Genomic DNA, 20,183 nt, shown 5'->3' on the forward strand with positions numbered 1-20,183 from the left:
GCTGCAATGTGACACCATCTGCTCAGACCCAAAGCCCACACACCACACTATACTGACGCCTCTGCGCATACATGATAAATCATTCCGGGATATTTCTATAAGATCCTTGACTTTCAGAACAAATTGGAAAACTTCAATTCATCAGGGATTAAAATAGCCAATTCATTTTAGTAACAGAAATATCGGTAACCGTTTACGTTTTTATTTCATGAGAAAGAGATTATTTTAAAAAATCGATTGATTAGGAAGTTTAGCTGAAGGAGGAAGAGATTAGAAGAGAGAAAATGAAGAGAAACCTGAAGATGAAACACACACACACACACAGACACACATACCCTCACACACAGAGAGACACACACACAGACACACATACTCTCATACACACAGAAACATACACAGACACACAGAGACACATATCCTCACATACATACAGACACACACATACCTTCACACACACACAGACACAGACACACATATATGCACACACCCTTATACATGCACACATGTACCATCATGCACATTTTCACATAATACCCCCTTATGCATACTCCCTCATACACACATACCCTTATACACACACCTTCATATACATGCATACACACTCATACACTCAAATGCACACTCATATGCACACACATATACATACATCTTCATACACACACACATACACACACACACACACACACACACACATACCCTCATGCACGTACCCTCACACAGACACACACAGACATACCTTTACTCACATACCCTCTCACTCTCAGGCACACACACATAATTAAGAATAATAAAAACAAATATATATTTAAAGTTGGAGAACACAAACAGAATAGGGCCCAGCTATTTAAATTCCAGCTCCGTTGAGTGGGAACCCTCAGCCTCAGTTTCTCTTTGTGCAATACAGGATGGCAGTATCTACTTCAGCGGTGCTTCTCTTGTTTGGAAGACAAAACCATACCATGATTGCAAACCACTTAGGATAACTATGGAGTCTGGTGCAAGAGAGGCTAGCACAACTAGCTTGTATAACCATTTTTTTTTTTTAGGTTGTGTAAGTTTTCAAAGATCTTATTAATAATGCTGGGGAAGCTGCAGCATTAACATTATCCTAACATTCTGAGATCTAGAGTCGGAGGATGAACTAGAGAGCCTTCTGGTTCAATAACTTCATCTTATGTTCCAGGAAACTGAGAAGGAAAGAGGCGGAGGAGACTGAGCAGAACCATGCAGCTAATTTCAGTTAAGAAGTCTGGGCTAGAACTCAGCCTGCTACCAGTTTCCCTGATTCTTAAAAAGTTGCACGTGATCACGCAGTGTCAACAACAAGGGACGGACGGAGTGGGGATACCTGTGAGCAGAGTTCAGGGTTCAGGTGTTGACTATAGAATCAGCCGTATATGTGCGCCTCTGTGGTCACTGTGTTGCGTAATGAGGCCGTGTGCACTGTAAACGGTTCGGCGTCACGAGTGAGCGTCGTTGTGTTGATTTTCTATGACAAAGCCAAGAAACGGAACAATAAATTGAAGAAGAGCAGGAAATGTCTCTGGAGACCTGCTTGAAGGTTCTTGAAGCTGTTATGTAGTGCACATGTGTGCAAGTGTGCGCACGTGCGTGCGTGTGTGTTTGTGTGTGTGCATGTGTTGGGGAGCTGTGTTTTTCTGCAAAAATTAAAAGGCTGAGAAGTGGTTCTCGTGTGGAGAGGTGGTTTCTGCTCACCCCCTCCCCTTCGAAAGGAGGAATCAGGCAGTGTTGTTCTCTTTCTACATCAGATTCTTGCCTGGACCAAGCAGTTTCAGCAGCTAGAATCCAATCCTCCGCAGACGATGCCAGAGGCGACGCCCAGAGCTGAGTGGGAATAGCTTCACTTTTAGTAGAGCTGGCCTCTGCTTTCCACTGTCACTGTGTTCTGATTTCTAACACTTCCTGCAGAGGTGGGCTACATAATCGCTCCTTTTGTCTATGGAGAAAATCCTAGGTTTCTGGTTCTTTGTTTTTTGCTTTTGATTTTTGTTTCTTTTGTTTTGTTTTTCTCCAGCAGGAGAGAGTAGGAGCTTATTGAGCTATCTGTCTGTCTGTCTGTCTGCTTGCCTGCCTATCTACCTACCTATGTACTTAGTGAGACTTCTTTAGGAGCTGCTCAAATGTGTGACGGAGGGAGATGCTGGCTCGGAGGAGTTTTCCCCATAATTCACAGTTCCTACTGGATCTTCATCCAGTGAGTTCCCAGAAGTAGGAAACCTTTCATTTATAGTTGGTATAGGTCAGTTCAGTCAGGTTGCTTTTTTCATACTTAAGCGGAAGGAAAGGGACTTCTGATGAGGAAGGGTAGAGAGGGAGGGCCGAGAAGTATAAAGAGGTGTGCTATGGATGGTGGGTGTTCCGGAGGTCACTGCTGCAGAACTTTGGGTCTACCAGATAGAGGGAGAGAGGAAATGTACCAGGAAGAGATGAGGTAAAAGGCAAGAGGAGGTAAGTTGAGTTTTTTTTTTTCCTCTCTTTCTTTTCTCTGCCCTCCTCCCCCTGCCCCTCCCCCTCCCCGTCTCTCTTGAGATGACCTGGTCTTGTGCGTTCCAGGCCAGTCTCAAATTCACTTTGTGGCTGATAATGACTTTGAACTTGTGATCCTCTTACCTCTATCTCCCAAGAGTTTGGATTAGAGGCATTAGAGGCCACCTCACTGAGTTCATGTGGGGCTGGGATTTGAACCTGCAGCTCTGAGCACATTAGGCAAGCCTTTTATCAAAGGAGCTCCTTCTTTAGTCCCAAGAGGAGGTAAGATTCTAATGAGAAACTTCACGGGTGCCCTAAGTTTCTTGGATCTCGACCTCTTCTGTTCCTTCTTTGTTTCTCTATTGTATCTCAATAAAAGCTGGTATTTAAATGTGTTCAAGTCCTAGGCATGCGTCTTTCCTGGAAAGGAGACTATACAGCCCCATCCTGTGTAGATGACCTTTGCAGGACAGGCCTGATTACCTCAGACCAGAGGGTACGCTTTGTAAAGTGTGCATGCATATTGCCTGTGCCTGGAACCGTTGAGTTGGTGCCCAGCCGACAGTGACACTTAACTCTGAGTTGATGCTTGGGTCTAATGGGCACTTCTGCTCATGGATAGATCTGTCTTCTTTATCCAGGTCGCTTGTTAGTGTGTGTACCTAAGTGGGAGGAGGGGAATGGGGAGTTGGCGTTTGTTCTGGCTGCAGCCTAGTCTGCACTAGCTCAGAGGAAAGCTTAGCTTCCCCACAGCTGCCCTTACGCTCTTACTCTTCCAGGTATCCAGGGCTTTTCTGTCACTCAGGTGGCCATCGTTTATGTTCTGGTTTAGCTTCTCTTTCCTTACCACCACCAGCTCTATTATCCATGGCTAACTCTGTGTGAGAGTGTGTGAGTGTGTGTGTGTGTGTGTGTGTGTGTGTGTGTGTGTGTGTGTGTGAACCCAAGTTTAACTTAAAAGTTGCTGGTTGGAGATGGCGATGCCGTCTTTCCATGATTGTCATAAGACATAGTGATATTTTGTGACAGATATCTGACATGTGCTAAGCATTTAGTTAATGGTAACTGAGATCATTGCTTATAATGCTTCTGGCTGCCGTGAGATAGCTAGCTTGGAGTTTCTGTGGTGGGCGTGGAAACTAGGGCATGTCTTACAGTTGGTGGCTGAGTTACGACTGGCTTCTAGGACACTCTCCATCCCTGGGACTAGCGCGAGCTGGAGCTCTCAGCCCTGACGTTCTCCTTAACGGGTTTTATGGAAGAGGTTTTTTTTTGTTTTTGTTTTTGTTTTTTTGTTTTTTCCTTCATTACAAATTGCTGAATCTTTGATTTACTTTTTAAAAATTGTTTCATTTTTATGTACGTGTACGTATGTCTGCGTACATTTCTGCCACACGTAGAAGGGTGCCCATGGGGGCCAGAATAGGGCATCAGATCTCCCAAAGCTTGAATTACTAGACGTTAGGAGCCTCCTGATGGGGGTGGGAGCTGGGAACGGAAGTTCTGTCTCTGGAAGAACCAGAACGGAAGTTGCCTCTCTAGAAGAACTGAAGGCTAGAAGAACTGAAGGCGCTCTGAACTGCTCTTAACTTCTCTGGCTCCCTCTTGAATCTTTTCTAGTGAACCTAACGAAGGCGCAGAAGTACCCGTCTTAATGTCCTCTTATTATAAGAATCCAGTCTGGTGACAAGGATCAAAGAAAGGCAGTGATAATACCAGGTGAAAAATTGCAAGGCCATGAATGTTGAGGACTGGAACTGTGGCCGCACGGCCATGCAAACGCTGACGTAGGCTCCATTTTTAAGATTCACCATGTGCCTAAGGAAATATGTTGGTTCCCAGCCCTCATTACTTCCTTTTTCCCATCCCTTTCTTCCTGGTAGTGGTGAGGCTTGAATCTGTGGCTCACACATATGTGCTTAAGGGCATTCTCAACCCTTGAGCTACACCCCAGGCCTCTTACTTTCTCAAGGAAAGGAGTTTCTCGGAGCAACAGCATTTTTAAGACAGGCTCTTCAAACCACACTGGAGTGACGCTGATACTGAAATCCAGAACCAATACCCAGGTACTAAAGACAGCATTATATTTATGCATAATGTCTGATATTATTAGATGTCAATCAATATTGATGCTGCTATTTCTAATGCCCCCGTTTTTTAAGTACACAATGCCAGGAACTTGGTAGGGCTTATCATGTCTAGTCCTTATAAGGATTCTTCGATGACAAAAGGCAAAGAACTTTGTGTATATCAGGTACTGTATAGTCATTTCTTTAAACTCTTGTAATAAGAAAATTGGGGGTCTGGAGAGATGGCTCAGTGGTTAAGAGCACTGTCTGCTCTTCCAGAGGACCCGGGTTCAATTCCCTGCATCCACATAGCAGCTCACAACTGTCTGTAACTCCAGTTCCAAGAGATCTGATGCCCTCACACAGACATGCATGCAGACACACATCAATGTACATAAAATAAAGATATATGAATCGTTAAAAAGAAGAGAATCGATACAGGTTCAATTCCCATGGAAGAAGATCAGCGAGACTAAGTGACTTACCCAGCTTCACACAACCAAATATGTGCAGAGCGAAGGTTTTAAAGCAGCCCCTTTCCCCCACTAACTCTGGTATAATATGCATTCAGAGTTGCATTATAAACCTTCTATATGATTTCTATATCCTTTGCTGAAGATTCTGATTGTAAACTGCCTCAATACTATGTACCCTTTGGTTTGGTTTTGCTTATGCTAGGATCTCACGTAGCCGAGGCTGGGTTGATAGCTGGATCCTTCTGCCTCTCTCTTCCAAGGGCTAAGTATTTATCACCATGCTCGGGCTTAGAATGCATCTCTCTGTGGAGAGATAATCTTAACCTTGAATTTGAAAGTGTGTTTCAGTGTAATTCAGGATGAATTTCCTTAATTTCACTGATCTGACTTGAAGATAGGCTTTTTAGATGGTTCCTAGGCTGGGCTATGGCCTGTCATTAGGAATAACTATCAGGCTGTCTTTTAACATCTATGAAAACAATTCAAAACATATTCTTGTGAGGAATTCATCTTATTTGTGCTTGCGTCTTTAATAGTAGATAACGACAGCAGGCCTATCTCCTTAAATTCTTCTTATCAAGCATTGTTTTATTGTATGAATGTCTTCCACCAAATTGGATTTTGGGGAGAACTTAGAACTTAAGGTTAATGGGGTGTTTTCAAAGGGATTTGCTTTTTATTATTTTTTAGTCTCATATTGGATTTTAGTGTTGAGAGAGATGTCCTAGACAGGGCTTTTGAGACTAAAACCTTTTATCTCCAGACTGGTCAAAATGTAATATATGCAGGGTCAATACATGGCCGTTCTCCCGGCTCTCGTTTCTCTGCTAAGAAGATGTTCATGGTGATCATTTCTTCTTCTGTTCTTCTACTTGTTCTGAGACAGGGTCTCACCTCGTAGATCAGGCTGGCCTCAAACTCATGGCAATTCCTCTGCCTCGGCTTCTTGAGAACTTGAGTTACAGGCATGAACCAGCACAGCCGCTTTTCATTTGTTCTTTAGCAGGGACTCTGGCCTATAGCTGTGTTATTGTGCCCTGTCTCCTGTTCAGGTCACTCGCACAGGCCTTTCTGGATGACAGCAACTGGAATCGGACATTCATTACATGTTAGCTTTTGCTAGATCTCTATACTCTGAAAGATGCTAAACTGAGGTCCAGTCTGGCTTGGCATCTAATTATGTCCCAGACAGAATGTCTATGAGGTCCCTAATGGAGCGCAGGCAACGTGGGGATTCTTTGATAATTTAAGCAGAGGTCTTAACTTGGGAGTCATTCAATCTGTATGTAGAGTTGAGAGGTCCAGAAGATCAAGGAGGGAAAAAAATTATCACATTTATTTTCATAATCCCTGCTTGAAATTTAGAATTTCCTCCCATTAAAAATGTTGACTCCAAACCACAGCAGAATTAAGTTTTTCTCTGATTCTATCTTTAGTAGGAATCACGGGCATTTTTCTTTTATATGATAGGCATTATGTGCCTCAAAATATCATTTATCTCTACTTCTACTTTAAGATCATGGTAATTATTAGACATACCATGACATCTTGAAATTGAATGTCTTAATATTAAAAAAAGAACATTATTATAATACATTCCAAAGATATTTTGAAGGCTGTATTTCAATATAATTGGTTTGCAATCTCAAGTGTCTTATTTTTGCAGATAAAAACATTTATTTTTCCTGGTAGGGCACTGCCAGACTGCCAAAGGGATGCATGGCACAGAATGAGTTATGAATCTCCCATGAGCTGATAGATATGTGGGCTGAGAAAACCACTGGACCAATACAGTGGGGAATCCAGAGCATCCGATGAGAGAGGCTCATTGCCTCTGCCAAGTTTTGGCAAAGATGCTTCATCGTCAATCTAGCAGCTTTGTATCAGGCACCTTAGAACTCCAAGAAACTCTGCCAGTCCATAGCCAGGGATCTGAGCAGATCCCAGGGGCCACAAAAGAATGGGCTTCAACCCGTGTTGTGTCCGACATTGGGTCTGGGTGGGCCTAGGTGCGTTGCCATGGAGCTTATGGATCACAGGTAAGAACCTGCCCATCTGATTTTTGCACATGGCTGCCTAGGCTGCCAAGTACCTTCTGTATGCAGTTTGAGAGGCCATGTGACTTAAGAGACAGAGACTAAAGTCAAGCTTTAGCCTTCAAAATGTGGATCTGACAGGGGTTTCAGAAGTTGATCATGAACTAAGGACTACTTGAGATCATCCTTCTATTCTTTGATTAGTCATTAATGCTAGTATTTACTTTTTAAAAGCATGACATTAAAATAGACATAACTTGGGGACAGAGGTACATCCATTGGGTTAAAATTTGCCACGTATAATGGGAAACACCAAATAACCATGCTTAAATAAAATAGATACTTCTCACATGGGGAAAAAAATGTCTGGAGGCAGCAATCCCAGGACTAGCACTAGGACTAGCATTATATCTCTGTAACGTCTTGGAATCAAATCCCTCCTGTTTGTTTGCTTGCCACTCTTTCCTTAGGATGGGAGGTTAAGTCTCTAGGTTGCCTCCTGCTTTACTATGGCTAAGGGCTTTGGCCATGGCTTCTGCATTCCGAGCAGCATAAAGGAAGAAAAATAGAAGGTTCAAAGAAGTACTCTTCCAGCTCAGCTCTTTACTTCCTCGCACCTTCTCAGGAGGTCCCATCTAACACTTTAACCTATACATCCTTGTTGGGAGTATAGCCCTACCTATCTTTAAGAGAATGTGAGATACAAGCTCATACTTGGAAGAGTTCCCAATGAAACCGAGGATCTATTCTTAAAGAAAAAGGAATCACGAGAGGTGACATAGGGTCCTGTGTATGCAGGGGGATTTTCAATAGAGCGTCGTGAGTATGCCTTGGAGACATTCTCCAGGAGGAGAGCTGGGGCAGCTGTAGATGCTCCAGGTCCTAGACTTGCCTCTGCCTTTTATCTCCAACACAGCAAACAAACTATCTGTTCCTTTGAAGTTTAGTTCTTTCATTTTTAATGTGGATAGTTCTTTCCTTTTTGGCTCTTCAATTGCGAATGATAATGGTGGAGATGTATCCGAAAGCACTTTTAAAATTCTAAAAGCTTTGAATAAATGCAAGGTCATTTTGCTTGCCTGGGGTGCAGGGTGCTGTGATCAGAAAAGGGTCTGTCTGTTCAGTCGATCCCCCAGGCAGTCAGAGCACCTCAAACCTTACGCCAGGAACAAGTGCCAGCTCCAGACCGATGTATCAACTTCGGATAAGGTATTTTCTAAGCTTAGATGGAAGTGGAATTATGTCACCAGACCATTAAACGATGCCAGCTATATGCACTGAAATTGTGTTATAGAAAAGAGAGAGAGAGTAAATATAGAATCTGTTCTAGTTTCCGTTCTGTTGCTGTGATAAAACATCATGACCAAAAAAAAAAAAAAGCAACATAGAGAGGGAGAAGGTCCTGTTCCCGCCCACCATCGTCTTCAAGATACAGCCTATTGTTTTGGGGAAGTAAGGAGCTAGTCACATCGCCAGTGGAGAGCTTTCAGCTAACTTTCTCCTCTCTTGAAACGTTCAGGAGTCCCTGCTTAGGGAATGATGCCACCTTTGGTGGGCTGGGTCTTCATCATCATCAGCAACAACAAGTGCCCCACAAACACCCCCACAGGCTGACGTAGACAATTCCTCATTAAGACTCTCTTCCTGGTTGTGTCATGTTGACAGTGTAACCAACACAGTATCCTACGGTATGGGCAATGTCTTAAGTAGAAGACTTGCTCATTATTGAGAGGACAGAATCAACTGTCGGGACAGCAGAAACAGAAAAGGTGGTCCTGTGGAATTTACAATGGCTTGTAGAACCTTTGGGGACCGAGAGCTGAGGTGTGAGCCGCCCACCTGGCTGTCCTGCCCAGGTGTGAAGGTTAATGCTATTTACTTGACAGGATCTAGAGTCAGCTGGAGATAAGCATCCAGGAGTACCTGTGAGGAATTATCAAGATTGGGTTAATTGAGGCGAGAAGCCATCCTGAGGTTCTGGACTGAATGAAAGGGAAAGTGAGTCACACACAAATCTTCGCCACTCTCTGTTTTCTGACTGGCGATGCGACATGACCAGCTGCCTCGGGTTCCTCTTGCTATTTCTCCATCATGACCGACCCCATCCTTGAACCGAGAGCTAAAAATAAGCCCTTTCTCCCTTAACTTGCCCTTGTCAGATATTCTCACAACAGCAACAGGGAAAGCAGTTAATATACCAGGTTAACTCCCAAAGCTGCTACAGTTTAGGAAGTCACCTGCTCAGTCAGGACCATTGCTTGGGGGCAGGGCTCCAGAACCATTGTGCTGCAGCCTGATTCAGCTCTATTTACACCAGGGTCAAACCCCTTTAGGGGGCGGTGTCAAATGACCCTTTTCCAGGAGTCACCTATGACCATCCTGTATATCAGATATTTATACTATGCTTCGTAACAGTAGCAAAATTACAGTTATGAGTTATCAATGAAAGTAATTTTATGGTTGGGTGTGTGTGTCACCATGACAAGGTCTTTCATTTTCTCTCCTGTATTTAACCGCGCACTCCCAAGTGAAATGCCACAAGATTGCACCTAGTTAATCCAGAGCCCTAGTTCTAAGAAAGTCTAAGAGAAATATTGCTTTTTTTGTCTTGATCTCTGTTAGAAATGGAACAGCTGCTGTGTGTGTCAATCCACGCTACCTGCCAGGATTCTGAGAGTGCCCAAAGAATGCAAAGTGCTCTTGGAAGTTAAGATAGGGGATAAGGGCATAACCACAGGGGAAACAAGTCAAATGCAGATTGACAGAAGCTGGGAAACAGAGAGGAAGCTCATGCTTACATGTTTGTAACATGCTATTCGTTTGTTAGTCCATTCAATGGCATACCAAGTAAGGCCGGTGGCTCTTTCATTAAAAATATTTACTCCTCTCTATAAATCTCTGTTTACTCCCATCGATTGGGGCCAGAAATAACTTTCTCAATTTAATGTGTTTACACAGTGCGACGAAAACACAATAATTATAGTTCGACACCAGCAGAGATGATCTAATGAAAGTTTATCGACTAGGAGGGTTCCCAGAATTCATCTTTCCACTTGAACAGCTTGGCAAACAAAGTCCAAAGATTGAAGAAAAAAAAAAAAAAGGAGAAAAAAGCCTGGGTTAGAGTCACAGGAAAGGAGCCACAGTTATTATACATTAAAAAAAATATGGAGGCCAGTGTATTAGTGTTAAATCGCTTGTTGTCAGGCCGGTTTCTTAGAAGGGCAGACTCCCAGCCTGATAATGCAGAACTTCCTTCAGCAATAAGACTCATGACCTCACCCTGATTGGTCCACTGGGGAAGTAGATTAGGATGGTCAGTGGGTGGGCCGGCAGGAGAATGCCCCTGACCCTTCTAAAGGCTGATAACCAAAGTAAGGGGAGGGAGAACTACAGGACAACAGGCCTGTGAGAAGTGCTCTTTCTCAATTCTGCAAGTGTGGCTTTGTGGGTAAAGCACTTGTCTAGCAACACTGTCTTGTCTTACTTCCATCTCCGGCATCACAGAAGAGTAAAACCTGCCCTGTTTTTCCCAGAAAGAATGCCTCTCGGTTTTTGTTGTTATTGTTGTTTTCTGGATGCTTTAAAACTCTTAGAAACAATTGGAACCTCCAAAGAATTTTTGTTTATTTTTATTAGTGTATTATATAGTACATAGCAAAATCACAGCTATTCATCTTGATGAGATGCTCCCATGGGTACAGGCACGGTGGCTAAGCTTGATGGCCTGAATTCTTGCTTTGGAACCCACACTGTGGAAGGAGAGACATGACTTTCTCAAGTTGTCCTATGACCTCCACGTGTGTTCTGTGGTGTTGCTGAGCACGCACACAGACACATAGACACAGGCACAGACACACACAGACACACACACACACACACACACACACACGCATACATGCGCCCCCACACACACAACTGTTAATGATGTTACCCCTGAGGTTTTGGGAGCTTTGATAAGGGTGGATGTTAGGATGAACGATGTGGTACAGGATCGTACTCATAACCAGGAAGTAAAAGGAGGAAAGGAGCCGGGCAGTGGTGGCGCACTCCTTTAATCCCAGCAGTTAGGAGACAGAGGTAGGTGGATCTCTGAGTTCGAGGCCAGACTGGAAAAGAGAGAGAGAGAGAGAGAGAGAGAGAGAGAGAGAGAGAGAGAGAGAGAGAGAGAGAGAAGAAAGAAAGGAAGGGAGAGACCAAAAGAGGAGAGAGACTGGGTTCCCAGAATCCCTCTTTTAGGACATGACCCCAGTGACTCCCTCCTTCCTGTGGGCCTGCCCCGGAAAGGTTCCATCCTTTCCTGATTCCATCACAGGCTGGAGACTAAGCCATTCCTGTCTTTAGTACACACATAGATAAAACCATCCCAACACAAATGACCTAGCCATCAATACAAAGAATCCACAGAGGGTTACATATGTACTGCTAGAGAAACAGTCCAAATTTAACCCAAGTGAGAGTGACGAAAATTGCAGAATTACTGTATAGCCTGTCAGTGGGTGGGAGAATGCCCCTGGCCCTTCCAAAGACAGGGTGAAGGGACAATGTAACAGAAGGGAGGACCAAAGGACAATGACCCTATGAGAAGGCTCCTCCCACCCCTAGGACCTCTAGGACCCCTGCACAGCATAGCACTTACCCCTGGGGATCAAGCCACTCAGGGTGCTATGGTCCTGTTTCTAGGATTATTTTTGTCCTAGCTTTTCCTAGTTCTGCCTGAGCTATAGATGTCATAAGGCCCATTCAAGGACACCCTGGGGGATTCAAATGTCCTGTGAGCTACCCTTGGGAAAGCTTCTTGGCGCCTCATGAAATACATTGAGTGTGTCTGTGCCCACAGCGTCCTGCTAACATTAGAAGATGCCCATGGTGTCCTGCTTTCTCCTGTGACTTCAGAAACTCGGAAAGGCACTTCCCGAATGTGAAGAGTTCCTGGCATTTTTACAACTCAAAGGGTAGAATTTACTTTAGCAAGTTAGATTTATCCACTGCAAACTCCTACCTGCTTGAAACTAATGCCTCTTGCTGAAGTACAGGAGAACAGATCTTGGCAAACAATGCCTTCCACTGGGAGGGCTCTGCTACCGTGCACACAGAAATTTTTTGATATTTCAGAGCAGAGCTTCTCAGCCTTCCTAATGCTGTGACCCTTGAATACAGTTCCTCATGTTGGGGTGACCCCCAACCATAAAGTTATTTTTGTTGCTATTCCATAACTATAATTCTTCTGCTGTTATGAATTGTAATATATATATATATATATATATGAATGATATGTAAGCTATCTGATGTGTTCCTCTGTGATAGTGTTTCTCCACCCTGAAGGGGTCCCGACCCACGTGCTGAGAAACATTGTTTTAGAGCCTTCTTACATCAATTTTTTCCCTTTTTTCCTTTTCCTTCCTTCTTTTCTTTTTAAACCTTGTGTGCTTGTGCATTCTTTGTTCACACATAAAGTCACACATTTCATCTACACCTTTATTTTAGTTGGATGGACTTAATCAAGCTAGTCCTTTGCCATAGTAAGTAATATTTTTCTAAGCTTTTCCACAAGCAAGAATTTGTTCATTCTCAAAGATAGTCAAATTTACACTTTAATCTTATAACATTTGAACATTGTCTTAGGTGATATGTATACATTCTTTAAGAAAATGTAAAGTTTTGCTTCTTTTTTTCCCTTCCTTTCTCTCTCTGTCTCTCTGTCTTCTCTCTTTTTTCCTTTTTTCTTTTTTTGAGACAGGGTTTCTCTGTGTAGCCTTGGTTGTCCTGGGACTTGCTCTGTAGACAAAGTTGGCCTCAAGGGCATAGGCCACCTCTTCCTAGCTAAATTACATTTATTTTAAGAAACTATACTTTTTATTTTTATTTTTGTATGCATCTGGGAGTCCACATGTGCCACTGAACGTGTGCGGTGTTCAGAGGGTAACTGGAGTTAGCTCTCTCCTTATGGTACTTTTGTGGTTATGATGATTATTATATACAGGAAAAAGGTCTCACCTTTAGAACCTTCCTTAAATCATAGCTTAACATCACTTTTGTAACTAAAAAAAAATTCGTTACTTTAGTCCTTGAGTCGAGATGCTGAGTCCCCAGCATACTTAGGTTTTTAGGGTTTGTGAAGGTGTTTGGAATATGGATCACAGAATGTCCAGTTGTGTCACAGGAGCAAAGCATGTAGATCTAGAGTCCCCTGCTCTTCCTTGTTAGTGAGCCACCCACCACCTCGATAACTACGTTGCTTTCTGAAGTGTGTACAGACGTCGCTTCCTAATATCAAGCAGAGAAACTGCAGTGCAGACAACTTCCTAAGGACCCAGTCCTCACTGAACAAGCTTTAGCTGGGAGTGAAAGGAAATACATGCTGCGAATGAAAAAGTGGGGGGAAAAAAAGAGAAAAGCATTTACAAAATAACCCCCACAGCGAACCTAGCCGAAGGGCCACGGGACATTTCTTTTTGCTTCCACAATGGTTTGCTATTTGATTGACCAGCTGGCCAAACAACCTCGAAAGACTTCATATCCTGTGTCCCAGTTATGGGCCCACCAACTAATGCATTTGCCGTGCTCCGCAGTGACATCTCGGATCATTTAACTAACTGCTTTACGCAGGTTACTTTCCTTTATCAGCGCCATAAAACCGGAGGCTGGCGGCAGCATCTGCGGTCACTGCACAGAGAGGCCTCAGAAGCCGGTGCTCCGTGGGCTCCTCCTCTGCTGTTGCCTGGCACCTTCTAGGAACACTGAATGGTTGAAGCAAAATTAACCACACATCTTGTAAACACACAAAGCAGTATGGAGACAGGTTAACGCTGGCGACGGGATAGCCAAGATGAGAAATCATTCGGAACAACTACCCTTGGCAGGTTTCCATCTTGGAAATGTGCACCGTGGATAGTTTCCGCCAAGCCATCCTTGTACTGTAATAATTAATGGCTTAAAAAGGATGATGACTTAGGTCAGGACTTTTCTGTGTTTCCACCATTGTAACATCAGGTGAACGATGATCTGAATATTCATGACCCGAAGGAGCTGTTGATGCATTTATAAAAAGATAGAGAGATATAGATATGCTCTATGGGGGTGTGGTGAGGTATGGGGGAGAGGGGGTGCCGCAGCGCAGCGAGCCCATGCTGAGGCATCCCTTTCCCCTGAGGAACCAGCCACACGACCATATTCTAGTATAGAATAGAGTTTATTCAGGGCATGGGGAGGGGAGTTAAGAGAGTAGTAGAGACAGAGAGAGGGAAAGGGGAGAGGGGAGAAGGGAGAGGGGAGAGGGAACAGGGGGGAGGGGAGAGGGGAGGAAAGGGGAGAGGGGAGGAAAGGGGAGAGGGGAGAGGAGAGGAGAGGAGAGATGGGAAGAATAGAGGCCAACCATGGTCAGGAGCACATGGAGAGAGGGGGAAGGGGAGGAGGAGGGAAAGAGCCCAAGAGGGCAAGAGAGAAACAACCAGGAAGCAAGAGTAAGAGAGGGAGGAGGGGGCAAGCAGCCCCTTTTATAGTGGGTCAGGCCTATCTGACTGTTGCCAGGTAACTGTGGGGTGGAGCTTAGACAGAATGCTAACAGCCAAGAGGGCACTTCTCTCTGCTTCTGATATTGATGTGGTAGCATGGCTGTCTCCTCCTCTTTCTCTTCCTCTTCCTCCTTTCCTCCTCCTCTTTCTCCCTCTCTTCCTTCTCTTTTAATTTTTTAAGTTTTTTGTTTGTTTGTTTGTTTGTTTTTTTGAGACAGGGTTTCTCTGTATAGCCCTGGCTGTCCTGGAACTCACTCTGTTAGACCAGGCTGGTCTCGAACTCAGAAATCCACCTGCCTCTGCCTCCCGAGTGCTGGGATTAAAGGCATGGGCCACCTCTGCCTGGCTATGTTGTCAGATTTTTAAAGCTTTATTTCTATTTATGTGTATGTGTATCTGTGTGTATATGTCACATGCATATGTGTACCCAAAGAGGCCAGAAGAGGGCACAGGATCTCCTGGAGCTGTAAGAGGTTATGGGTGTTTAGTGCAGGTGCTGGGAATTGAACTTGTGTTCTCTGAGAGAGCAGCAAGCACTCTTAACCATAGAGCCATATCTCTAGCCTCCGCTCTTCTACAGTTTGCAGGGCTTATCCTGTTGGGTTGGATGGGGTCAACTCTTTAATAATTTTTTTTTTTCTGGAGAGATTGATAGTTTTACAAGAACTCAGACTTAAATTAAGGCCCCCTTTAGGGAAGGGAGATGGGGGGAAGGATTGTGGGATGGAGTGACTAGGAGAGGGGGCAGTGAGTGGAAAAAAAAAGCCAATGACTTTGAAAGGCAGTGGTGGCGCATGACTCTAAAAAGGAGGACTGTGACAAATTAGCATGTGTGTACTTTTTGTAAGCCCATGCAGGTATTTTGTTTGTTTATTTGGGGGGTGAGGAGGATAGGGTTTCTCTGTGTAGTCCTGGCTGTCCTGGTAGAGACCGGGCTGGTCTTGAACTCACAGAGGTCCACATGCCTCTGCCTCCCAAGTGCTGGGATTAATGCCTTCTTCCACCATCGTCAGGCAGCTGTTCCGTTTTTTAACAAGATGGGAAGCTAAAACTACATTAAAAAGAACAACAACAAAATTAAATGGTGTTCTTTTTTGATTTCCAAAAGGCTTTGAGAATAAATATAAAGTTGTGAGAACTTAATTTTTTTTTCCCCTAGAAATATTGTGTTTTCAGGAATGAAGTAAGAATCTCCCTAAGCAATCAGGCAGGAGGATGCGAAAGGATAAGGAGGTAGGGGCCATGAGGAGAAAGAGTCGGAAGGAAACATAAATTGAGCAGGAGAAAAAGGGTTGAAGCGACGCTGCCACAACCCAAGAACCGTTCTTTCTCATTCTCTAAGCCCTGGCTGCGGGCATTTACTATCACTCTCTGGTTTAAACTTGAGAATTCCCTGTCTAAGCAAAAACACACACACTGCTGTGCTTGGTCCCTGTCTTAGTTAGGGTTTAATTGCTGCGAAGTGACACCATGACCGTGGCAACTGTTTTAATGGGAAACATTTAAATGGGGGCTGTCTTACAATTCAGAAGTTTAGTTCATGGAGGGAAGCGTGGTAGCCTGCAGGCAGACATGGCGGTGCTGGAGAGGTCGCTGAGAGTTCTACATCTTGATCCTCAGGTAGCAGGAAGAGACAGTGAGCCACTCTGGGCCTGATTTGAGCTTCTGAGACCTCAAAGCCAGTAGGTCACAGTGTCCAACAATGCCACACCTACTACAGCAAGGCCACACCTACTACAGCAAGGCCACACCTACTACAGCAAGGCCACGCCTACTACAGCAACACCACGCCTACTCCAGCAAGGCCACACCTCCTAATAGTGCCGCTACCTATGAGCCTGGGGCGTGGGGGGGCGGGGAGGTTCGGGAGCGAGGGCGGGGATTTCCTTCCAAACCACCAGAGTCTCTAAACATGTTAATATTCTAAACTTTCCCACCAGGAGAGATGTTTTCCATCTGGTAAAGACAGCATCAGCATCCGGATAGTAAGCTGTAAATAGAAGTTGGTACTCTCCCCATCCTGCCCCCCACTTTCTTGCCTAATGGTGTTTCCTTTGTTCTTTTGCGTATGCTGCTCTGAGCCCTGAATCTTAAACATGTTAGTGGCCCAGGACCTGTAGAACTCACGCTGAACCTTCTGCTCACTAGATCTCAGCGCTGAGATGCACTGTTGTATCTATATCTATATCTATATCTATATCTATATCTATATCTATATCTATATCTATATCTATATCTATATCTATATCTATCTATATCATCTATATATATATCTATATATATTTATATGTGTATACACACATAAATACACACAAATATACATATATACACACACATATATGTCATTATATATTATTTATATTATATATCAATATAATATGTAATATATATTATATACGTTTTATATATTATGTCTACATATGCAATTCTCACATAGTCTATTTTGACCATATTTATCTTCCCTACCCCACCTTTGCCTAACTCCATCACCCTTTCCTTCCCACTTGACTTTGTGACCCCCTTCCCCTCTCCACCCCATCAAAGCCAATTTATATTGCCTGAATATTCTTGGATATGTGGCCTTCTAGGACAGCACGGCTGACTTACCTGGGTGCTCACTGTTAGAGAGATTTGACCCTCTCTCAGCAGCTATCCATGGCTCCTGGTTGGATTCACACTCACCTCCTCACCTCTTTTGGGATTTGTCTTGTTTGAACTTGCACAGGTCTTATGCACACTGATACAACCTCTGTGAATTTGTGTGTGCAGCTGCCCTGCCGGGTCCAGAAGACACAGTTTCACCCACCACTTCTGCATCTTTTCATTCCTTCTTCTGAAACAACCCCTGGGCCTCTGGGGGACAGTGCAGTCTATATGTTTCCTTTAGGGCTGAGCCTTTGGCTGTCTCTTGCTCTCTGCACCACATCCAACTGTGGGTCTTTGACTTACACTAAGTTCTTGAAGTATGGTCCAAAGTGCCACCTGGGAACTTGCTTGAAATGCAAATTTAGAGCCTTACATTGGAAGATTCATGGTGGGGGGGGGTCTAGCAATCTTTCTTACCGATTGAAGGCTTTCCAGGTGACTCTGCTATGTCACAGGGAGTGAATATTCACATTTTAATAGACGACAATATCTTGACCCTCCGTGTGCACATCTTTTGGTAGTGAAGATTTTGGGTTTTACTAACAAATTATTCTAGTGTCCCGCAGACCACACCATTAAGTACCTCTGCCTTTTGCATGCTAAAATAAATAACTTGAAGTTGCAGAAGTCATGCGAAGCTTTGAGTTGAATGCCTAGTAGGGAACAAACCAGCCAGAAACTCCAAACTTTAAGTTGCAACAGTTCTAACCCCAGACAGAGATGGTGGTAACACAGACCCAGGCTAGGAAAGGCTCGGTTTGGATACCTGGCGTGAGGGCTAAAGTTGTGTTTTAAGTTTTAATTGCTGTGCCTAAGAGATCTGTAGAACAAAATGCCTCTAACTTGTAAACCCTTCTTGCTCAAAGACAAGAACTTCCTGGAACTTCCTGGAACGCTGGGGGTTGTTCATACGCTAATAAGCCATGCGTTTTCACTTCTGTAAACAAGGTTGGGTGCCCCGACTTCACGGGGCCCGTGCTTGATCGCACACAGGTGGGGGTGCTAGGCTGGCGGTACATCAGGATGTACGCTTGTCCCTGATTGGACGAAGGTGGGAAAGTTTGCCTATATGAGCGCTGGATTAATGTAATTCTCCACAGCTCTCTGGGAATCCTGGGTGTGGGTCTGGCCAGTGTTTAATAAACCTTGCTTCAGATTTGTCTCAATAATTGTGGTACTGGTCTTGTTCTCACCTGGCTGGGTAAGGGAGAGAAGAGACAGAAAGGCTGTGTGTGAATTCAGCGCAAGTGGGGTGGGGTGGGCTTTCTCGCTCTGCATCTGACCTTGAATGATGAGAGGAGTGGCTACAAAGCCTCACAAACTAAAAGCCATCTTACTACAAAGGCATTTTTTTTTTATGCAGTAGCTTTAATGTTGAGTTAAAATTGTTTTAAATTACAGAAAGCATACTTTTAACTTCCTTGGATTCAATGGAGATGGGGTACTTTTGTCTCCATTTATCTCTCGGTGGTTGGTATGTTCTTTTTTGTAGATATATTCTTTTAAAAAACTAATTGCAGATATTTCCAACTTGTGGGCATAGTATAGAGACTGTTAATAAAACTTTTAGAGAGTGTTTTGGTTTGCTTTTTGTTTTTGTTTGAAATATTGTATTCCCTGTATGATCTGACCTTTAGCGCTGTACATTTATACCTGTGTAACTATGACTAAATGTTGTCCTCTTCACATACGTTTCTCTCTTCTTCCTCTTTCCTCCTTTTGTCTTTCCTTTTGTCTTTTGTGGTCCAGGCTAGCCTCAAGCTAACAGCTGATGATGACTTTCAAGTCCTGATCCTCCTGCCTCCACCTCTTGAGTGCTGAGATGATGCTGACGATGATTGAGACAGGATCTAGGTGGCCCAGGCTGGCTTTGATGTCAAGTAGCAGAGGCTGGCCTTGATCTCCCGATTGTCTGTATCCTGAGGGCTGTGACTTAGGCTTGTGCCACTACACTTACTTAGCGCACACATTTTGGCAGTACTGGGGACTGAACCTAGGGCCCCACAAATGAGAAGCAAACAGCTCTTACACTGAGCTGTGGTCCTAGACCCTCCAGAGGTAGGTTTTGTAAAGAGAAATTAGATATCTAAGACAAGCTAGAAAAAAGATTTTGTCCTTCGGTTTCACACCCGGGACGATGTGTTAGAGGAGGTGGTGAGTGGGAACTAAGTGGGGGCGGACCAGGACTTCACACAGACCGGTGATGTGCAATCTGATCGTCACTCGGCTGCACCTTCATGCTTCTGAAAAGGGCCCACAGAACGAAAGGTGTGAAGGAAAGAATGAGAACAACAAGGGATGCTGGGAGATGCGGGAACAGCAAGGAATGCTGGGAGACGCGAGAACAGTAAGGGATGCTGGGAGGCACTGGGCACGCTGTGCTAGTGCAGAGCTGCACAGGAAACTCTGACCCAGTTGTTTCAAGTAAGCACCCGGAGCTGCTAGCACTTGGGAGACTTTAGAAGGGCTGGACGAGGCCAGATTTGTGTCATGGAATAATGATTCTTTAAAAAACAAAACAAAACAAAAAATCCATTATTTGCTCACTAGTTTTCTTAAGAACCATACAGATCTCACCAACATCTGATAAAGGAGATTGGAGATAAGAAAAAAAAAAGCATAGTTTAGTCTCATGTTCACAAATCCCACGCCCATGAATTCAGAGAACTGTGACTAGAAAAGACGTGAAAAAAGTTCTGCCTGTATTGGACAGGTGGGTATGTATAGACTTTTTCTGGCCATTTCTCCTCTAAATGATGGAGCATTGTAACTTTTTATGTTAGATAGTACAAACGACCTAGAGTTTATTTAAACCATAAAGAAGCATAGTTATGTGTTGTCTACAAGAATGCTATATAGCTTGGTGTGGTGGTGGCTCATGCCTGCAGCTAATCATTATACCGAAGAGGCTAAGGCAAAGGGGTCAGGAGTTCAAGGTCAGCCTATACCACC

At 44.0% G+C, this 20,183-nt stretch overlaps 1 long non-coding RNA gene across 2 annotated transcripts in view; it reads left to right on the plus strand.

Annotated features, from left to right (window-relative positions):
* The first annotated feature begins 1,504 nt into the window (after nt 1-1,504).
* Gm32605 overlaps nt 1,505-20,183 on the plus strand; it is a 34,769-nt gene continuing 16,090 nt past the window's right edge. The window contains exon 1 of one of the 2 annotated variants that reach the window (XR_872076.3): nt 1,505-1,931. This is a non-coding gene — a long non-coding RNA (predicted gene, 32605). The other variant, XR_872074.2, reaches the window with a different exon arrangement.

Source organism: Mus musculus, chromosome 10 (assembly GCF_000001635.26).
Source record: "Mus musculus strain C57BL/6J chromosome 10, GRCm38.p6 C57BL/6J".
Classification (NCBI taxonomy): Eukaryota; Metazoa; Chordata; class Mammalia; order Rodentia; family Muridae; genus Mus; species Mus musculus.